This window comes from Pinus tabuliformis, chromosome 1_1 (genome assembly GCF_031772625.1).
Source record: "Pinus tabuliformis cultivar Carrire ecotype Pingquan chromosome 1_1, CPIR1, whole genome shotgun sequence".
NCBI classification, from domain to species: domain Eukaryota; kingdom Viridiplantae; phylum Streptophyta; class Pinopsida; order Pinales; family Pinaceae; genus Pinus; species Pinus tabuliformis.
In genome coordinates, this window is record NC_142297.1 from 408,481,953 (window position 1) to 408,505,997 (window position 24,045).

Sequence of the window (24,045 nt, forward strand, 5' to 3'; positions counted from 1 at the left end):
TTGATGACATATCTTGTAAATTGTGTAAACCGTTACGCAGACTTAATTTGAATACTTTATTGAGATGTAACTCATCCATTTCTAAGCATTAAAGTTGGATTACATATTCTATTTTAACTTCTCCAACCTCTCAATTCCGTGTTAAATTGAACACTTTAGTTATTTGGAAGTGTTTTACTGTTCTACCTACAACCTTCTTGATTCCGCGTTAAATTGAACACTTTGGTTATTTAGAAGTGCTTTACTGTCTCTTTCTCCAACCTCTTTATTCCGCTTTAAATTGTTTCTTTCTCCAACCTCTTTATTCGGCGTTAAATTGAACACTTTAGTTCTTTGTCATTCTCAAACCAACCAAAGAGCTATTGTATTGTATTGTATTGTATTGTATTGTATTGTATTGTATTGTATTGTATTGTATTGTATTGTATTGTATTGTATTGTATTGTATTGTATTGTATTGTATTGTATTGTATTGTATTGTATTGTATTGTATTGTATTGTATTGTATTGTATTGGCAAATTCCGGCAAGGACTACCCGCTGCATGCAGCACTTGTTGTTTATAGGTGTGATGTATTAAGTAGTGGAATCACTTTTCTTTCTTTTTTTTTCAATTTATCTTTATGATACATCTCTATAGATCTCTTTCAATCAAAATTTTAAATTTTATATTTCTTTTTGAATTAATTATGTTAAATAATCACTCAAAATCTCTATCATATTATTAACTATTTATTTTTAAAATTTACAATTAAAAAAAAAAAATTAATATTATTAAGAAAAAACACTGCCTACAAATTTACCATTTTACTTATCAACCAAATTACCCATTTATATAAAATGAAAAACACTTTAAGCCATCGCTTAACACCCTAAATACCATAACATGACTTTAAAATGATTTGACGTTGCCCTTCTTTTCCCAACATTCTCGTCATTCCAACTTTTCAATGTTATTTGAATTAGGATGATTACCTAAACTTGTTGTTTCATTTACGAAATCAAGGTATAAAGTGATTCAAGGTATAAATTGATTCATTCCATTTATATCGGGTAGATTTTTATCTCCTTTTGGGTAATATTTATAGTTTTTAGTGACGCTTGTTTCGTTGGGTATTTGATTTCTTAGTATATGTTATTATATTTTTATTTGTATGGATTATTACTTATTATTATTATGGATTATTACTTATTATTAGATTACTACTAGATTACACACTTTAATAAATTTTTTTTCATTTTTCTTTAATTTAATTTTATTCTATCATTTTTTTTATAATACATATTATTTTATTTTTAAATTACTATATATAGTATTATATCTAATATATTAAGAAGAAAAATGTTTTTGACAATTTAGTGTGAAGTGATACTACATTTGTATATATTTTATTTTAAATTTGCTTTTATGAATATTTAAGAGGAAGTGTGTTTGTTTAATTATTAAATTAATTAATTCAAGTCATATATTATATTGGTGTATTGGTGTGAAGTGACACTATATTGGTACATATTTTAATTTTTTGAAATTTGAATATAGAAAATGTTATGAGGAAGTATGTGTTTTTAATTATTAGGTTCATTAAACCAAGTCATATATTATATTGGTGTTTGAAACTCCATTATTTTTGGTTCATTAAACCGAGCCATACATTATATTGGTGTTTGAAGCCTCATTGTTTGGGGTCCATTAAACCAAGTCATACATTATATTGGTGTTTGAAACCCGCTTGCAACAATATTTTGTTTGTAAGACTTTGTGCAACGATATTAAGGTGGACATACTCTACTTAAAAAAGTTTAGGGAAGTCTATGAAAGTGTACATACTCTATCTATGAAAGTCTACAGAGGTGTATATACTTTATCTGCTAAAATATAGGAAAATGTGCATACTGTAGCCCCCTTTAGATTTGAACATATGACATGTTATAAAAAAGCACATATCCTTAACCTTTAAACCCACATTCTTAACCATATTCTTAAATATATAGAAAAATAATTCAAAATAAAAAATAAAAAATAAATATTTCAAATACAATATTTTCAAATCCACTTTAAATAAATAAAAGACTTCAATATCATAGATATAAACTTACAAAGTAAAACAATATAAATCCATCTAAATTCTAAATTTATTCTTCTTATTTAAATCGTTTGACATTTTCTCTTTAAATATAAAGGAAAAAAGGTACATTTATACCTGTTATTTAATCTCTATCAACCCAATCTATTTCAAATTAACATAAATGCATTCCTTATGAATTTATATTATATATATATAATTGATAATATATATATATATATATATATATACATCCCTACATTGTGACGACTCGTTTAGGGCTAACCCTTGCAATTTCATACCATGTTAAAGATTATCTATCATGTATTCAATCAGGTGTTTAAATTCCTCCATCTCTACTTTTAGATCGCCACCTCCATGGCAAAGGAAGCATCTCGATTGGATAAAGGAAGCTTCTTGATGTAAGTAATGCGGCGTTTTCCAATAATGTCACATAATCTAGTTAGATTTGTATGCAATGAACACAAACGGCAATGGTGTTATCTCGACCATTCTCATCATTGGATAAGACCTTCACAGTTAAGTCAAACGCCGATGGGTCGACAATAGTACGAATTTTAATGGGACCCAGTTATACAATTGACGCACATTTAGTGTAACTTGGTATATAATATGTATGGAAAGGGATGAATATTTGGATATAAATTAAAAAACCTTACTTTATTTGGATATGTCAATATTTTTTAAATATAAAAAATAATTTTATTTGGATAGCTTCTGTTTTTTAAGAATAGAAATGACAACTTGTTACCATGTCTCTTTCGGAGGCAGGTAGTATAGGCAAGTTTGGATATGTTTGGTTGCTTGAAGTTTATAGTTAAAATAATTAACTTTGTTCTGGTTTTAGCCATTTTTTTATGGATGGCTTTATTTGCACTTCTATTCAATTCCTTGGGGATTTGGTTAGAAATTGAAGGTGTAATCTAGTTACAACTACTCTAGTCATCCTTAGGGTGACACCTCTCCCTCTCTTGTTTTACTCTCTCATTGCCATGCTTAAGTCGTGACTTAGGGTGTGATGTAGTGATGCCTACTATCAAGAGCAAGGCCACTCAAGATCCTAGATTTAGGTTGAGTGTTCAATAGCATGCTAGAGGGAATTAACCCTCTAGCCGATATAAGAAGACATCACTTAGGTTGCATAAGAGCTCTCCAACGAGAGCCGCAATTTTGTAGCCACTTAGATTCTTGTTGAGTTTTCCACTGGGTACTAAATGTTGGTGATATAACGAGTAGACACAATTAGTACATGTATATAGTGGATATCAATTGGCATATCAAATTCCCCCTGAGAAGAGTCTTGGTAGATTGCAATGAGCTCAAGAATGATGTTATTGTGTCTTTGAATCAAAAGAAATATTTTATGATGGCAATGGACCATAAGCTTGAAAGAATTGAATGATAATTACGACCTCCCCCTGACTGCTCTTGTAGCAGCAACAAGGAGCCCATACATGTTGAAGCCATGGACTCCTAAAAATAGATATGCATGTGCAACTTCTTTTTACTTTTTATTTTCCTTACGTTCTCTTGTCTTAGCAAGATGTTGAAGAAAGGTTGCAATGGCCATCTAGACTACTCAAATATTTTTTATTTTGCTGTCAATAACCTTTTTCTACCTTTTGCAATTTTGGAAAAACTCAAATTATATGTATGGTTTGGTTTCCCTAATGACATGTCAATGTAGAGGACGTAAATATCTGATATCTAGTAATACAATTTTTTACTTCAGACATAATAATAATAATAATTATTATTATTATTATATTTATTTAATGACCAAGTCCAACCAAATTAGTATATAAGACTTCTTTATATGTAAAATGTGCAACAATTTAATTATTAAACAATTTAAAATATACTTACTCTAACCCCTTTTAAATTTAAAACAATAACTTGTTAATTATATATATATATATAAATATAAATTATAAACTATCGTATTTAACCTAACTCTTATCTTATCCCTTTGAAGCTTTATCATACGTATGAATGATGTGTAACATTAATTTAGTCTATCTATAATTTACGTGTTTGACCCTTCCTAACAAGTGTGCAGTAGTCCGAATCTACCTATGTTTAAGCGTCTTCGTGGATTTTTTTTTTTTATTGTGGAGTTTATGTTGAGTAGGCCTTCCTCAATATACTTCTAAAAGAGGTTTATTTAAATGAATTATTTACTATATCGTTGAAATCTTGTTAATAGATGGTTCTGGCAAAATTGTTTTACGTACGTAAGCGGTTGTGCCCACGTCAAAATGGAAATAGAAAGAAAAGGTTATGGGAAGCATTCAAGGGTCGATGTTGTTGACCCGGACAAGAATGTGGAGGATCAGCGTGCGGGCAAAGCTCTCGATAATGTTTATAATATAATGGTAGTTGACAGGATGGTGGGACATTAATGGTTCGTTATCTGAAAATAACAGAACTAAGCATAAATCGACCTTGGTATCAACTTCGATGTTTTTCAAGTTTCCTTTTGGTTTTCAACGATTTTTTTTTTCCTTAAGTTTATGATTTTGTTTAGGTTGTCTTTCATGTTTAAATTTCCCCATTTTATATGTACATAATTTATTACACAATTTTGAAACATTCATGTTTAAACATTATTGAAATAGTTATTTTTATATTCAATTATTGGAAATTTTAATATTACAAAATATATAATATTCTCTATATAATTGAAATAACATTTAAAATTATTAATATTTTTTTATTATTAAAATAAATTTCGAGAAAATATTGTATATATAATAAATGAAATTATTTAAATGCATATGTGTTAATATTTTTTTATTATTAAAATAAATTTCGAGAAAAAATTGTATATATAATAAATGAAATTATTTAAATGCATGTGTTATCTTAATTGTTTTTTGGTTGAAAACTAAATTAGGTCAAACAGTACTAGTTTGAGGATTTATGCATTTCATTAAGTTATATTTAGCAATTAGTCACAAAAAAAACTTCAATTTTACAAGCGATAATAACCTTGGTAAACTGGAAAATTTTGTACAAATATATAATATTTTAAAATAATCTTAATTTTTATAAGTGATAATAATTCTAATAAATTAGAAAATTGTATATTGATATATAATGTTTATAAAATATTTAGAAATAAGGCAATGTCTTATGAATATTAATAATGGGAAATTTGATTACCTTTAAAAGAAAGAGAAATGCTTATACTTAAAAAAAATTAATAATTAAAATTAATATCTAAAAAATATTATTTAAATTAAAATTAATATCCAAAAAATACTATTTAAAAAAATTACGGAATTAATATCATTTTGGAGAAAAATTAAAAATATATATATATTTTTCTTTTATTTTTTCAAAATTTTTAAATAATTAAATTTTTTTATATTAATTATATTTATTTAGTTTAATTTCTTTAATAATATAATTTATAATTTCAATATTAAGAATAAAGTAATAATTTAAATTAATATTTTGTTTTTTGGGTTAAGTTGTTTGTGACTTTTGGGATCTGATTTGTGGTTTAAAGAATTTTGATTTAGGGGTATCTAATTCATCAAAGTCATGTAAGATCACATTTGATTTGGGCCATAGCAACCTATTTTATTCTCCTAGCACAAGACACAACAACACCATTAAAATTTGATCTTGAATCACTTTATTAACAAAGTCCATCCTAATAAAAACATAATTTAAACTAATATTATTAAAAATACAAAAGTTAATGCAGGACAACTTTATTTGTAACACTCGAGACACATATGAATGAGATTTATGAAAATATTTATAATATAACTTTTATTATACAAAGTCTTCATGTAAAAATTCAACGGCAAGTCTTTATCAACGTAAAAGGATTAAATACTATTTTAAGCATGTATATAATAATAAAGGTGTGATGTTTTGATACGAAAAACAAGACCACTCCTTAATCAAAAGGATTAAATACTATTTCACCAAATATTATATGTGTACTCCTTAATCATCCTTAACAACACGCTTGTTTCACCAAATACAATATGTGTACTAAAGTACCACTAGTGGTAAGATACATATCCAAATATTAAACTTATAGTTATGAATATTATGAATTATAGTTTGAATATATTACATAGTTATATATGGTTAGTGAGTTGGTAAAATTTTTTTAGAGGTTTGATAGATTTAAAAGTCATATGGATTTATACTAGCATTAAAAAATCTTTATTTTATTTATTTATTTAATAAAATTATAAAATTTAATATACAAATTATCAAGTAACAAAAAAAATATTATGTAACATACTAAAATAATTATTTAAAAAAATGATTTAAAAAAAATCAAATGACTATTACTTACGTTTCCTAATGCGATTGTGCTACTCTAAAATTTATGAAATTTTAAATCAATTTTTCCATATAATAAAATATTATATATGTTATTATTATATCTACTATAATTATTTAATGTTATAAATCGACATATAAATAAAACAAGGAGCCATTGTTGTGGCGCTAGTCCCTGCTGGTTAACAGAACAGTTTGGTCGGTTATTATTATGAGATTTAATTTGCCTTATCATGGGAGCTGGTTTCCATTAGTAGTGTGTTGTAGGTATGCTTACTTGTATTAAGATTTAATGAATTGGATGGCCAATTGTTGTATGAACTTTTTGACTTTATGCGAAGAGTGAAATATAATGAACTTTGCCTTTGTTAAATAAGAATTGTCATAAATGTCATTGAATTGATAAATGCTTGTTACAATTTTACTAATTTTTTGTTTCATATTACAAATCTATCCATCTATTTAAAATAATAATTTAATTTGTATCTTAATACATTAACATATATATTTAAAATATGTTTTAAAATTATGAAGTAAAATTACTTATCACTTGTCTTATTATTTTCAATTATAAAGTAATTTTTAAAAGACATTGGTGCTATATTTTGTTATTACGATTAAAAATAATTTTCAAAAGACACTTGTCATATATCTTCTTATAATGTTGAGTTTGTATTTCTTAAAATAAGATTAGTTTTAGATATAATTTTCCAATGTCTCATGATTTAAAAATTCTTAGATTAATAATTAAAATATGATAAAATTGAACAGTGAATCATAGAAAACTTGAGGGAAAAAAACTATAAAAGGCAATAATAATGCATTATAATGTATGAAGAATTAGAGAGTGTTAAAGTAAGTTATGTATTTTAATAAGCACGGGGTATAAAATATGTTGAAATGCATAATAATGAATTATAATGTATGAAGAATTGGAAAGTGTTAAAGTGAGTTATGTATTGTAATAACCATGGTGCACAAAACATATTAAAATAATAGGGAGGTGTTAAAGTAAGTTATGTATTTTAATAACCATGGTGCACAAAACATAGAATTTTGTTATTTTTTTACATTTGAATGTTATGGAAATATTCATAAAATGATAATGACCAAATAAACATTATTATGAATATAAATTTGTTAATTAAATTCGTGGTGGAGAGTGTTCAATATTTACATAGATTATTCTCGAAGGTCAAAGAAGAACTTAAGCATTTAAAAATTATAGTTATGGAGTCTTGAACCCATGATTGAAAGATTACATATCTAGTAACATGTTTGGACATAAATGATACCATTCAGGTTAATCTCAATGATTGAGGAATTATTCCATGGTCAAAAGAACAAAAGATATATTTATTTAAAAATATTGTTTATGATAACTTTAGTGTGAACTTTAAATTTGTACAATTACTAATTAGAAAAGAAAATAAACCCTGCATCTAATTTCTAATTAGTAATCTGTTGCATTTAATAAATAATTTGTTGTGATGCAAAAGGACATGATTTTTGGCCTTTTTTATAGTTTTGGGTTAGTAAATATAGCATCTAAGTACAATAATAAAATAATTTTGATAAATTTATTTTATAAATTAAAAATTAAAATAAACAAATTAAAATTAAACAAACATTTAAACTTTATAAGTTGAAATGCATCTAATTTCTAATTAGTAATTTGTTGCATTTAATTAATAGTTTGTTGTCATGCAAAAGGACATGACTTTTGGCCTTTTTTTATAGTTTTGGGTTAGTAAATATAGCATCTAAGTACAATAATAAAATAATTTTGATAAGTTTATTTTATAAATTAAAAATTAAAATTAAAAAAACATTTAAACTTTACGAGTTGAAATGTAAATTGATCATGATCTCCAAGAAAAATCCATTATCTTTTGGTGTTCTATACTCTTGCTTTCTGCAATATCATAGTATTCGAATTAAAAAATATAATTTATAATTTAAAATGATAAGCTAATACATTGTGTAATGATATATTGAATATATATAAAAATATATATATTTTACATAGAGAACATTGGTTTTGGAGCGTAAGCAGTGGCAGTAGAATCCAAATTCAAAATATAATGCAGTTCATGTTTATCAAAATACATTTATGTCAAGTCAAAGAAATGGCACTTTATACACTGGATAAAGAAGTATTGTGTCAGTACAATCTCAAATTTTGTGCTGTAACATTTTTTCATTCTGTCAGTACAATGTCATTTTGTTAGCAATGACAACACTTCATTCCAAGTCTCCATGTTTCAAAAATTTTAGTTGAAGGGGATCCCATGGAATTTGCAGAAATTTGTGCTTCTTTATATGAGCTTAGCTGCTGAATTTTAACAACATCATTTCCAGACTTTCCTAGAATGGCTGCAACTGTGCGTTCAGATATTACAACTTCAACTGTAGTTTTTGTGATAAGTTGACGAGCTGCTGTGACACTGCCAAAGGTGATATGCAATGCCAGGGACATTAGTACAGAAATGGTGATCAGCAAAACGCCCCATGATAGCAGCAATTGACAAAGTTTTGCAAATCTTCTGTACCTTCCAAATCTGGCAGAACTCCCTTGACGAAGAATTGGCTCCTCAAACTCAGAGAAATTGCCAATATTGTTTATATCGTGATTTGACTGAATTTTGAAACAAAGCATATAGTTAGTACTATAGGGGTTGGTGTTTGCAGACAGATTTATGCTTAATTATCTTAAATACAAATTTAATTGCACCAAGGAATCTACTTTTATTCTACGAAATCAAAATGAAAAAGTAGTAACAGAGGGACAGTAGAGGAATTGTTGGCAAATGTTGGAAAATGTCGGAGGGAAATCAAGAACTGCATACAAAATGGGTGCACTTGAAATAAATAAAAATGTTTAAACAAAGGTGACCTTTGTTGACCATGGGGCTGGTGAAGACTACATAGTCGGATAGCTTGATGGCGAATGGGATTGATCAATAAAGGACCTTCTGCCATTTGCTAAAATTCTGAAATTGAAACATGATACATTGAACCAAGCGATTATAACCTAAGTCGAAACAAAGTTTTGGGGTGGAAAGGTTTTGGGGTCTTATTGCGGGTTTCGCATTGCTTTGCAATGTTGACGAGATCTCTTTTGATTTGCAAAAACAATTTATTAGGAAGTGAGTATTGTATATACCTGAACCAACTGATCAGTTTCGAAAGCACACCGAGGAAGGTCTTCTCTTTGTAATATTCTAATATTGGCAGCTGTTGTGTGCCTCATATTAGAAGTCACTGTACCATCCCTGCCAATTAGACAACAGAATTTCAAAATAAGATCAAGCTGTTGAAAGGTACTTTATCATATGCAATCCTATTACTGGTTACAAAACTGCATCTGCCATCAAAATTCAGATTCACGCTAACTAGCTGAACATGACAATGCAGAAGGAGAGATCAAAACCGTGAGGCTACAAAGTCATAATACTTGTATTGCAGTAAGAGCATAATATCAAGAAACATATTCCTATTACTTTTGCATTTGTTCTGGACGTGAAGGCCAGCATGTTCCTGCATTTTGTAATTTGTATAACAAATAGTTAGTTAGAATAAAATGATAACATTGTAAATTGAAGAGAGGACATATTTGTGACAAAACATCTTAAGGAGTTATGTGAACTAAAGCTTCTAGTGCAATCCTTATATCATGTACAATGTGTCAAAAGCTTTTTTAACATTAAAAAGAGTATTTGATTGACTAAAGTTGTATAATAGTAAAACAGATCTCTAACATGGGTTGTTGCAGCTTTCCAATCTTGACGAGATCTCTTTTAATTTGCAAAAACAATTTATTAGAAAATGAGTATTGTATATACCTGAACCAACTGATCAGTTTCGAAAGCACACCGAGGAAGGTCTTCTCTTGGTAATATTCTAATATTGGCAGCTGTTGTGTGCATCATTTCAGAAGTCACTGCAGCAGCGCTGCTAATTAGATAACAAAATTTCAAAATAAGATCAAGCTGTTCAAAGGTACTTTATCACATGCAATCCTATTACTGGTTACAGAACTGTATGTGTCATCAAACTTCAGATTCACGCTAACTAGCTAATTCTTTTCAACGAGATCTAATACGAACATTGGCTCAAAATATTCCAGAGTGCTGAGGACGACACGTACTGTGGTGGTCTTATTGGCGGACAATTGTCCCTCCTCGAGATCCTGGAAAGTTACTCGGCTTGGGTTTTACCCTTTTCACGCCCTTTGGGTTATTATTGTTAGTTGGTTGTTTAGCTCTACAGTCTCTGCGATTTTTCCTTTGTATTTGTTGTATTGTCTGTGGTGAAAACAGAATGCGGTTCCTGCCTGCTCGGTTAACTGTATAGCAAACGTTTAGTTGCGGTTCTGTTGTTCCAGGTCTGGGTTGTATGCCTCGACTGTCTGGTGTCGCTTTGTTAAGTTCGGCTACTGTATTGTTTAGATGTTTGTTCCTCTGTCGTTTGGCGTTTTCCAGTGGCGTTGATGTTTGTCACAGTATTGACTGTTCGTTTCCCTCAAGAGTCCATGGTTATTTGAGCATTATATGTTAATGGCATTCTAGTTAAATACTGAGGGTTTCCCTTACCTGCATGGGTTTTATGGAAATTTCCGTAAATGTCGGTTTCGACCACCATGTCATTGCCATTGTGTTAGTATAGAACAAAGGGGTAAAATGGTGCAAGAAAATGCAAACTTCCAACTAGAAATTCTAGGCACGGGTTTCATAAAAACCTTTAAGTCCCCTTGCCGAAGAACTCCAAAGGTAGTTTCTTGATAGGACCCTAAATGCGGAAGACAAGGTCTGTTTAATGAATTTGGTGGAAAAGACAAAAAAAACTTGCTGGTGTGGAAAGAAATACCAACCAACAGTTAGGGAATGTCGAAAGAGAGATCGATGAGGCGATCTATAACATGCAATGCAGCTTCCACGAGTGGGGATATGGAACCGCTTCATTAGGATGTGCCAAGGAGAGCATAGAGGAAAGGTTTTTGTACCTCCAGAGGTATAAATCCCCATAGAATACAAGATTAGGAGTTCAGGGTGGGGATAACCTAGTATCGAAAATGAATCTGCTCCACTGACACCTTTGGCCATCATAGGGTTAGAAATTACAGGTCTTCATCTTTCATAAATGAAATTATTCTTATAAACTCTACCAGGTCATTCACAAAGCATTAGTGCCCGTTTTTATTGCATAGGACTTGGATATCCTGGTGAGAAAGTATGCATTCCAATAGATTTCTATCCGTCCCAGTTGAGAATTTGTGTTGTTTAGCCCAAAAATACAAAAAAGACTGGAACTGATATCTAATGGTTGAGTGATGCCAATATTGCACCTTCTCCTGAAATAGAGAGCTACGTACTATGAATCTTAGTATTTTTATGCATAATGTTATGTACAAATTTAACTGCAGAGCCAAACACCGACCTTCGGGTTAAATCTATCTCCCTAATTCATTGATTTTTCCTATAAAAAGAAGAATATTATTCAACATTCGTGTGAAAATTTATATTATTCATTACTTCTCTGTGAAAGATAAAAATAATTGAGATTTCGTGGAAACCTTTCTTTTAGAAGGAAGCTGTTAATCCCATTGCATCATTTTGGAGTTATTAATGCATCAGACTGTATTGACATCGCATTGAAGGATATGGTTGTCTACTATATCATTATCCATAACCTCCACTGTTTGGTAAGTATTTATGTATAATAATGGCTGAAGTTTCGTAAGTATTTGTGTATAATAATAACTGAGAGAATTTAAGCATTTCTAGGTAACAATCATTGAAAGATAATGTTAAATGAAGGCTTCTATATTTGATAAAGGATATCTGGTAAAGGACATCTATATTAGGCCATAAAATATCAATTCTATCATTTTAAAATTGGAAAATATCCGTATATTGGAAAATATCAATACGTTGTAGTTGAGATGTTGTTGACCTGTTGCTATTTGTTCTTTTGATTCATTTAAAGATCCAGAAAATGATCCATATATGTAAGAGGTCTAATGAAGAAGGTCAAACTTCCAGAGAACAATACCTGCTCTGGAGCATGTTTACTAACTCGATGAATTTTCCCTTCATTGTCAATATAAGTGAGAGTTGTCCTCTTTTCAGTTGGATTAAAAGGAAGAAAATGGAGCTCTGGAATGGTTTCCTGTGCCTTTTAGATGCATGGATGTTAAAAGCCACAATAAAAGATACAAATCAGTAAAATAAGCATAGGCCTGCTTATCGACTAAAATTTAATATGATGACCCTAAAAAATACTTGCCTCCTTAGGATCTGTAAGCATCCCAACAATTGCTGCATCAAGGGCATCTTGATTCTCTGTTCTGATGCTCTTGCAGCCATCAAGACAACAGCATCCTTGTCATATCCTTTCGTGAAAACCTATTCATGACAACAATTAGTAATTGATACTTGTTTGAAGGAAGCTAACAGTACTGGATCATCCAATATTACCACGAACCCTAACTAGCCAACTTGGTACAACTGCAGTATCACCAAAAATTATGTATTTATGAAATAAGAGAAAGGACAAAAATAAGAATCAGAAGTCCAAAATAAATGCCAACCTTTTGGAAGTGGCCAACTTGGTTTGTACTGTTGACAATATGTGTTGGTTTACCAAAAAATATATGGATCCCAGTAGCAATGACAACACATTCAAGTGCACGCTGTTTGCAAGTAGAGCCAAAATAAATCCCATTGCCAGGACCCTTTGTTACTGGTAATGATTGACCACTGAGGGCAGACTACACACATTCAAAAATATTGTCATAAATCGTGGCTCAGGAAAAGTACCAAATGTTGAAGTTAATCCCAAAAACGATATAAAAGCATACCGAAAATTCGAGCACTTGTAATCAGAAATAAGAAGTAAAGAAAAGAATTGGATTAATACCTGATCAATCTTTAAAGGATCTCCTTCAAGAAAACGTGCATCCGCAGGAACAATATGTCTAAGTTTGATGCTGATTATGTCACCAAGAACAAGCATTGCTGCATCTTCTTCATTCCATTGTCCATCTCTGAGAACTTGTTAAGTTCAAAGTCTTAAGACATTGACCAAGGAATTTAAAACTGCAGCACCCATGATCTTAAGAGGATTCTGAACATCCAATTGCATGCTTCCCCTCAAAAACTAGGATAGAAAACTGAAAATATTGGGGCTGCCACTGATACAAAAGATAGTGAACAGACCTTGCTCTTTGGAGCCAGCAAAGTCATCAGTGCTGCAGCAACATTGCCAGCATTGTTTTCCTCTATGAAACTTGTGTTTAGATGAGATTTTCATTCCTTGTACAGGTAACAGAAACATAGGTAAAATAAAACAAAACTTTCGAGCCCAAAACTTTCGTTCGACTTAGGTTATAATGCTATTATAATGAAAAATCATGTCGGTCAACCAACGGTCGGCAATTGATGAATTGCATATAGTCCCAGGTAAGGACTAATAATTCCAAATGCATTATGCCATAATTCCATTTTCAAACAACATATATTCATTTTAAAGTCCATATAGTTTGGTGCTATTTATAAAGTCTAGCTTCAAGCATGTTGCAGAATGCATTCGAACATACATGTATAAAGACTTTCTAGCCTTGTTTCCTGAATCGTTACCTACAGTATGCAAGAAACAAAAACTAACATAGCATTCAACTATAACATAGCAAGAAACAGAATTGACTAGCTGATTCAATATACAATTTGTCATTTAACTTGAGTAGATAATAAGTGCCATGTTTAATCAATCTATGGAATCTTTGGTGTTTGCATTCAACAGCTGTAGATACAAAATTATTGCTGATCTGATGTTGCATTTGCTGTATTCAATGATATAAAGCATGATGCAGAATGCGTTCCATTCGAGATAGAGAACAGAAACAGAAACAATACAAACACAGATGCATAAAGACTTTCTAGCCTTTTTTCATCAACCGTTGCGTTACATATTCTTTGTAAATGAGTCAAAATTGCAAGTCAAATACTTGTATTATAGTAACGGCATAATCTGAAGAAACATATTCATATTACTTTTGCATTTGTTGTGGATGTGAAGGCTGCCATGTTCCTGGATTTTGTAATCTGTATAACAAATGGTTAGTTAGAACAAAATGATAACATTGTAATTTGAAGAGAGGACATATTTGAGAGAAAACATGTTAAGGCATATGTTCATGTACCTTCCATTTGTTAGTTGACATGTAATAGCTCACTATCTTCATTGAGTGTGAACTTGCTCTGAATTTTGAAGTCACGTAAGATGTAAACAGTGGTAGCTTTCTGTTGCAAATATGTTTCATATGACATTGATTTTAAATCAGGAAGCAAGTCATGTAATAAGGGCTCCCTGATAATGCACTGGACAAAGTTATTTGTAATGGATTATATTATAGCATTTATACAATGCTTGTAGAGGAAAGGGCAATTATCATTGCATTGTGAACAGAAAATTGTTGCATTGGCTATTGCTATGGATGAATTCACTGGGGAGTTACAAATTGCACAAACTGGTTCGAACGGAGTTGAATATAGATTTGTTGTGATCAGAATACCTTCGACCTGTTTATAAAACATTCAAGCGTTAAATTAAATTATTACATGGCAAATCCAAAGGCATCAAAAACATTATTATTGCTATACTTACAACATAGGTAGATGTAGTTAGTTTTCTGAGATTGTTGAGTGCATCTGTGTTAAGTTCAGTCATGAATGTTGACTTCAATGCTCTGAATATTGTTTCTTTTGTGTTTACCTTTTTGTTAAAGGATGAGCGGAAAGTGTCCTTTTTGCAATTGTTTTTCCATTGAAAGGAAAAATTGTTCATATGTGTCAAAGAGTTGCAACTGCAAAACAGAAATTGTTATTTATTAAAAAATACAAAAAGTAATATGCAAATACATTGTTTGTATGCATTGAAAAATTTCAATTGCACTAGACAAATTACAAAAACTATAGACAAATTACAACAACTATGTATTGAAGTGATGCATGTTATCTACTTAAAATTAGGAATAAGTAACATTTGAATACATACAGTTGCATTGTCATTTTCAGAATCTCCATCTTTGATATGAAGTATGTAATGCAATCCAACTCGTTTGGCAAGTGTAACGGCGGCAGCGATTGTGCCAATTGGGTACATTTATTTTTTGTTTGCAAATTGCCTAATCGTTGTATTGGGAATGAAGCAATATTCTTTGCAAACTTCAGGTACAGTTTCTATGATACTTGATTCATTAAGCAATATTATTTTGTCACAGTCACCGCGATCATATATAGTTTTAGGCAATATCCTGAAATTTGTAATTGAGATGCTGTTGCCTTGCAAAATTTTGTGTTCATGTCGCTCCACCAAATGTGCAGGTACACTCAACGTTATAGTCATCATTCCTTGAGCATCTGTCAAATCAGCTCGCAATACTTGACGTGATTTGTTTTCTTTATCAAGGAATGCAATATAGACAACCATTATGTCTCCAACAAATAGCTGCCCAATTTTACGACTATTGAGATCTTCAATTGATACTTTAATTGGCAGTATCTGTTTTTGCCTATTAAAATTGCTTAGTTAGAAATTTCTATAAACATTTGTAGAATAGTATGTTTCTCCTAAAGACTGAATAACTAGAAATAGATTAGAGTGTTGTGTTTCATATGCATACCTTTTTGATGTATCATTTTGTACATTTGTTGAATGAAGTTTGGCTGCAATTGTTTCAGTTGGAATAACACAGGCAAAGGCATGGTTCAATATGATGTGGATATTATCACGTGTATTCTGTGATAAGCAATCAATAAAGAAATTGTGATATGTAACCTGTACATGTCTTCTTGCTGCATTGTTTGGGGGGACTTACTACTAGCGCTTTCTTCACTCGTCCAAGATTTTCTAATTTATATACATTTAAATATAGATATGTAAAAAGAGAAGATATATATAGTAAACATTAATCTGATATATATACATTTAAATATAGATATGTAAAAGGAGAAGATATATATAGTAAACATTAATATTTGGTTTGCCTTTTCTAATTGAGTTATGCGCTCTATTTCTTCAGTTGTTTGTTTTCCTTTTTCAGGATTTATGCTATGTTATAGAGTAGCAACATATATTTAGTTCAATTTGAAAGAGCATATAGAAGTAAATAGTTAACAAGGAACATTAAAACCATAGAACCATACATATGTAAAGATAGAATGCATATATAGTAAACATTAATATTCTAAATACAAATTGGCATATTTGTATAGTTGTCATAGACATACCTTAGTGAACATTATTATTCTAAATACAAATTAGCATAGTTGTATAGTTGTCATAGACATACCTTTGCAAAACAAGTGGTTGGCTTGTCGTTTCTAATTGGGTTATGCATTCTATTTCTTCAATTGTTTCTTTTCGTCTTTGAAGATTTAGGCTATGTTATAGAATAGTAATATATATTTAGTGCAAATTAGAAGTAAAAAGTGAACAAGAACATTAAAACCATAGAACCATACATATGTAAAAATAAAAATAGAATGCATATATAGTAAACATTAATATTCTAAATACAAATTAGCATATTTCTGTAGTTCTCATAGACATACCTTTGCAAAACGATTGGTTGGGTTGCACTTTCTAATTGGCTTATGCATTCTATTTCTTCAATTGTTTCATTTCCTTTTTCAAGATCTATGCTATGCTATAGAATAGTAAGACATATTTAGTGCAAGTCAAAAGAACATATAAAAGTAAAACTTGAACAAGAACAAAAGATCCATAGGAAAGGAAAGGCAAAAAGAATATACTCTGTTTGTTTATGTTGCATGTTGTTGTTCTTTTTTCTTGGTCGTTCTGTTCAATTGAAAAGGGTTTTACTAGCAGAATCTGCATCCATAAATAGATGAGGTCATATCTGCAGATTTATGATAGGATACTTGTGTTGGTTGATTGAAAAGGCTGTCTTTGGTATAACTTGCATTGATCAATACAGAACGCCATATATGTAAATGTACAATAGAATGCATAGTATGTAATAGAGGGACAGTAGAGGAATTGTTGGCAAATGTTGGAAAATTTCGGAGGGAATAATTAATAATATTAATATTAATATTAATGTAAACACAGAATAAACAACGACGATTGCAGATTTGAATTGCAATATAATTGAATGAGAGAAAAAATATAAATGAGCCAATACAGCGTAAATATCTATATTTTTTAAAACAATCACGGAGTAACTCGACTATATACCTAGAGTAAGTAGACCATAAACCTACACAATGCAAAAATTAAAAGCCTAACAAATTGACAAAAAGAAATTAATAGAAAAATTGACAAAAAGCAATTAGTAGAATAACGTCGTACCTGCAATGAAGCCAAGGGTTCGAATTCCTTCTCGTGTAGACCATGTTCATGCACAACACAGCCTGTATGAGTACCATGAGAAAATATGCAAACGACGAAATTGGTTATCATAGCTGAAGGACAAGAGATATTGTATCATGGTCAGACCAATATGTATCCAATACGAAAATTGTATATTTTATATTAGCTAAATTTTCCCAAACATGGTCAATCAATGATTTGTGCATGCTATTAGTTTTGTCAACTAGGAAATGAAGATTGTAGTTTTGCATGTAGGTTTCTAGATGCTTTGTTTTTTTTATTGCAATGTACCATATCAATATTGAAGTCCCCTAATATAACTATGATATTGTTTAGATCTAAGTTGTATAAAGCTTTTGCAATGACATTGAGGATTTTGTTTAGGTTTGCACGTGGCGATGCATATATATTGAGTATTGCAATTTGTAATGTGTGAACTTTTATTTTTGCGAGAAATGCTTCTACAAAGCAGTTTTCAAAATGGGTATGTTCAAGGATAATGATATTTTTCTTTATCAATATCATTACTCCATGCTTAATGCAACTTGAGATGCAATTGAAATTTTTGAAGTATTCATTTTCCATACACAACAACATATGTGTTTCTTGTAAGCACAAGATATCAGATTGCATTGTGTCATAGTCATTGCATATGTCAGCAAGATGCGCATGAAGATTGCGAGTGTTCAATGAAGGAATAAAGATGGATTGGAATGATTGTATTGATGAAGAGTCATATTCTAATTGCCATTTTGCAGTGGTTTCCAAACGTTGCATTTCACAATTTACTTTTTTCTTAACCTTGAAATTATTATGTTTAAGAGGATTAAGCAAATACAATGATTCTATGTTTCTGACACGTGATAGTGATGTGTATACTAGGCCATGCACTTGTACTCCATTAGGGTCGAATGCAAGCCTATCCAAGGTTAAGCCTTGTGATCTATGTATTGTGCGTGCACATGCAAGTTGAATTGGAAATTGTTTTCGTATTTTCAATGGCGCCATCTTTGATGTCATAGGCATTGCTTTTGATATTCGCAATATTGGTGTCCAATCATGTGCTATCTCTGAAGTATACAAATGAGCTAGTTTTCTAGATTGTCGATGACCAATATTAGGGTCATGGAACTTAATCCATAGAACATCGACGTTATCTGTATGGGTATATGCTTTAACTATTCCATCTACTCCATTCACTAGCCCATCTAGTGCATCATAATTGCAAGCATACATTTCAACTAACATGTTCAACTTTATCAAAAGGTGCGGAGGCAAAACAGCCGTATGTTGATGAGTTGGGAAATTGTCGTTATTCTTCTCATTTTCGTCAATTGCATTAATTAAAATTTCTTTGCCAGGCATCAGCATCAACATTTTCTTGTTATGCATTGCAACATCTTTTTTTTTGTAAAATAAATAGGGAAATGTTGGATCATTTGGTACAGGGCGCATGCAACTTTTATTCATGTATGTTATATCGTCAGATGTTTGACAATTTTTTCGAATTCTATTTAACACTGATATGAATCTCTTATTTGTTTGTCGCATCGTCATATGCAATTGGAAGCACTTGAAATTATCCTTCCAGAAATCATGTGTTATTGTTTGATTGTTGATTGTTGGTTGTTCAAAAATAAGAGAGTCTTGAATAGGTTGTGCTTGATAGAAATCACCACAAAATATCGTGTCAATGTTCCCAAAGTATTTTGTTTGGAAATGTTTTATGTTTCTGAGTCTATTGTCAATAGAATATAAGAACCGACTTCCAATCATTGAGACCTCATCTATGAAAGTTACTTGCAATTCTTGATATAGCTTTGATAAGTTGTCCAATACTTCTTTGCTCAGTGAAAACAGTTGAGACTTGTTAAAAGGCATTAGCAATGCATAATGGATTGTTGTTCCACCTGCATTATATGCAGATTTTCCTGTGTATGCTATTATTAGACCTTTTGGTTTCTTAGGATCAGTTGTGTTTTGTGAATCATAAATTCGTATAAGCATTTGGAAAATCGCTTTTGATGTGAGCGTTTTACCTACACCTGCTCCACCTGTAATAAAAAGGTAAATTGGTTCCTTGGGGTTTTTTTTTTTTTAATTGCAATGTATTTTACAATTGCTTGTTGCTCTTTGTTCAAGATTCTTCTAAGTTCGTAATATTCATTGTTCTCCATTAAAAATGGATGGGCAGTAATTGGAATCCAAGATTGATTTTTTTCTTCATTTCAGATTGTTTTGGAAATTGCAAGTCCGATTGCAAATCATATTCCTCATAATGGGAATTGTTCTCTTGGTTTTGCATATTCATTTGATTACTATTCAAAGAACTAATTTGCTCATTTGTTGCAGTCTCTGAATCACCCCATGTTGGATTGATGTTATATGTAAATTTGGCTTCATTGACTTGAATTGTTTTTTCATGTAATGTATATGCAGAGAGCCATGTAGGCAATTCTTGTTTCAATGTATCTTCACAATTTTCAAATGGCATATATAACGATAATTTCTCTCGACAAAAGTTTTCAATATCATTGTGTTTGTTATATTTGACAAATCGTATAACATTTGGTTTTTTCCTTTTAGATATGGGTCTGCCATCTTTCTTGTAATTTGATACAAATTTTGCAAGGCAGATTTTGCTAATGGAACTTGGTCGTCCAATGTAGTAGTCAACAATGGGATGGCAAATAACATCTTCTAAATCATGAGGTTCTTGTTTCAAAAGAATAGGCGGTTTAAGCATAAATGTGCGTTCATCGACTGGAGACGTGTTTACAAATTACAATCCCTTGAACTAGAACTCAATGGGAATGAAAGTGCTATATGCACTGCTTGTTGAGCTGACATTTGCTGTAGATTGAGTAATGTATTTCCAAGTTTACGAATCATTTGCATAGCATCAGTTTCATCTTTCTGATGCTCTTTGCATATTCTTCTAAATGCATTTGTCATAGACTTGTCAATTTTGGTCATATATGAACTACAATATGACGCTGCAGCATATGCATTTAGCACAAATTGTGCATCTGTATTTGCATTCCATAAAGTAGGCATAGCCTTTGCAAAACTGTTATTCCAAATGTGAGAAGGTTTTCGTCTCAGGAAAATTTTTGGTTGCTTTATTGTATGTTGTAATAGTTCTATGTACTCATTTTCTAGTAGCCCTATTTCTAGGAGGAAATTGTCATGTGTTATTGAATCATTGTAGTTTGTTTGCTCCAAGAATGCAAAAAACGATATTGATTTCTCTACGATTTTTTTATTTTCTGCATTGGTTGTTTCAATGATCATTGTTGATTTCATTGGTGGCATGGGGAAGTTGTATCTGCAATTTGAATTTTTTTGCTTATCACAACTTTTTGTATGGTGATGTTTATGCAATTTAGCAACATCTGGCTCCAAATGATCTGTATTACAACTGATGTAATTGTCAAGAAACTTCTCAATTTCTGAATTGCCTTCTTTTCCATATATTGGAGCATCTCTATCCATAACAGTCCATGTTCATGTTCAGTTCCTCTATTTTGGAATTCTATTACGAAATAGTAATCAGATATTTTTCCAAAGAATGTAGTATCTTGAGATATCAATTGCTTTATAGCATTAATTCTATGTCTATAGTATTGGCTACATGTGACTGGATACTTTCTTATAAGGTAGTCAATGTCATCATCTTATAATATATCAATAGCATTTTTATTTGCTTTATTTCTAAACAATGTGACGAGTGTATCTACTAATGGTTTCCATCGATGTTCTGCACTTGTGAATGTCACAAAGAAAGTTGGAGGCCCTAGTTGTCGTATCATTGCAAATATGTTTTTCCTAATTTGTTCCAAATGGCCAGAAGATATGCGAATGTTTTTGAAATCTATGTATCCAATGTCAAACTTCAATAACTTTTCCAAATTTGCTCGATACTTGACATCTTTTGCTAATATTTTCCTGCCTTTTAGTTGTCCTTTTCTTATTCGTACCCATATGCAAGAAAGCACTTTATCAATTATTATTCGCATTGTCTTGAAAAACAAATTTGTTGTATGATATTGGAAGTCACCACTTGCTTGTAACAATTCCCATTGGAGAATTTTTTGGTAACTAAACCTATTTGTGATGTCATGATCACGTGCATTGCCATAAAATAATGTTGGAAAGTTCATTTCTTCTGCATATTTGTCCTTGAAAATGCCTAATGGTCGTTGTCCTTCAGCAGGTGCCAATTCAATAATCTTGTCTTGCAAATCGTAGATGCGTTGTGATTCAATTAATCCATGCACCAATGTTTCAGTAGGTGTTTCATTATTTGCATCACTATTTGTATCACTTTCATTGTCACTGTTTGAATTTTGTACAATGTATTCATTATTCTCTTGTAAAACATGGGCCAAATTCTCATTTATACAAATGTTGCTAGCTTTATAAAGACTTCTAGAACATAGTTCATTCAATGCTTTCATGACAATAATTGGACGTACTTTACCTGTTTGGTATGCATTTTTGTATTGCAATCGTCTTTTCATTGCAACTGCAATTGTCATTGTATCATTTAGATAGTGTGGCAATGCATTTTGCACAATGTCCATATGAACTGGTACATTGATAATTGATCCTGTTAAGCCAATTTGTGATCGTCTATGTCCCCATTGTCTGATTTGTGCAAATACAATTCTCAATGACACAAGTCTTTCTTCTAGGTCTGAAAGTATATTTACAGTTGGCAATGAAATGTTACGTCTTATTTGTTCAGGTGTTGCAAATTGTGGTAGCTTTCCATTCTCGAGCGCTTTCTTGCAAGAAACACATATGCTTTCATTGCTAAAGGTCCTATTGTTCAATGTCAAATTCATATGCTTTTCTTGCAAATCTATAGTGAAGAATCTAGTATTTTTTGCAAAATGCAATTTTGTTGCAAACTGCACATGTATTCCTAGGCGTGTCTTCGACTTTTTCCATATAAATTTGTATTGCATTTTTCTTGCCTGTAATTCTTGACTTCTTATTAGAAAACGGTTTTTTTCATTTGTCATTGCATTTGCGTTTTGTACATATGGATTGCTTTAGCTTGTGATAATTCAGCCTACAATCCTTAGTTGGTTGCATTTGATCTAAATGGCATGCTATCTCAAATGCGATATTATTGCTAAAATTTACTTGAGATATGCATTGCTCTTTTTCTACTATATGCTTATGACGCAATTGATTACAAACGTCATTTGCTTCCATGTGCAGTTCTTGAGAATTGTGAACATATTCTTGTATCATTACGTGGTAGTGAATATGTGATGTATTTGTCATGAATGACAAGATGTTAACAATATCATTGCATCTCGAATAAGCGGAACTGTAATTGACAAAGTTATTAGCAACAGAGGACCATACTTGGATATTGACTTTGAATATCACAGATATCCATTGTAGACAAAATGGTCCGCCTTCCACTTGTCCTTTTTCATATGGCATTGCCATATTTATCAAATATTGTTGCCAGTTGCTATTCATTGTATAGTGTATCGCGTCAACTACTAGGTATTGCTCTAAACAATGCAATGCCTCTTGATTCTTATGCACAAGTGCATTGCAAAAAGATTGCACAATGTAAAGTCGCAAACACTCTGCATTGAATTTTGTTGCTACTAAATAGCAAATTGCATTAAAGAGACTTTCACCACAATTAGATGTCACTTGCTTTGCAATTGTTAGTCCATTTAAAAGCATATTATTTGCAATGTGCATCCAATGGCTTTCAATATCTTTGCAAATAGGTGACAGGTAGATATTATACTGGTTGCAAATGCAAATTGGAAACTTTTGGTAAACCAATGGTTCATAATGACCACTAACAGGATTTGCATCATGAAAGAGAATGAAATATGGAATTGTATTTTCATGTTGATTAAAGAGAAAATATCTCGTTTTTCTTGTCAATGACCAAACTGCAATTGATAGATCTAGCCATTTAGCTAACCAACGTATGCAAAAGGTATCACCCCATAAACCTCGGTCAGACTCCTTTATATTTGTAGATGCAGAATAACGCATTTTATGAAGATATGTACCAATATCATTAACACCATGTAACTCGTATAGGAAATCAGGTGCTAGTTCATACTGATATGACTGTATTGTTTCAACGTCATTGTTCTTTAAGCAAAAAAGAAAGTGGTCTATTAACCCATTTTGCAATTCATTTGAAGTATAACGAAAATGTAGAAGCATTTCGAATGAGTCAAATAGACAATCTCCTAGAGTAT

General features: G+C 30.9%; 1 pseudogene; it reads left to right on the plus strand.

Annotated features, from left to right (window-relative positions):
- Positions 1-24,045, plus strand: part of LOC149213414 (toll/interleukin-1 receptor-like protein) — a 172,795-nt pseudogene that overhangs the window by 123,089 nt on the left and 25,661 nt on the right.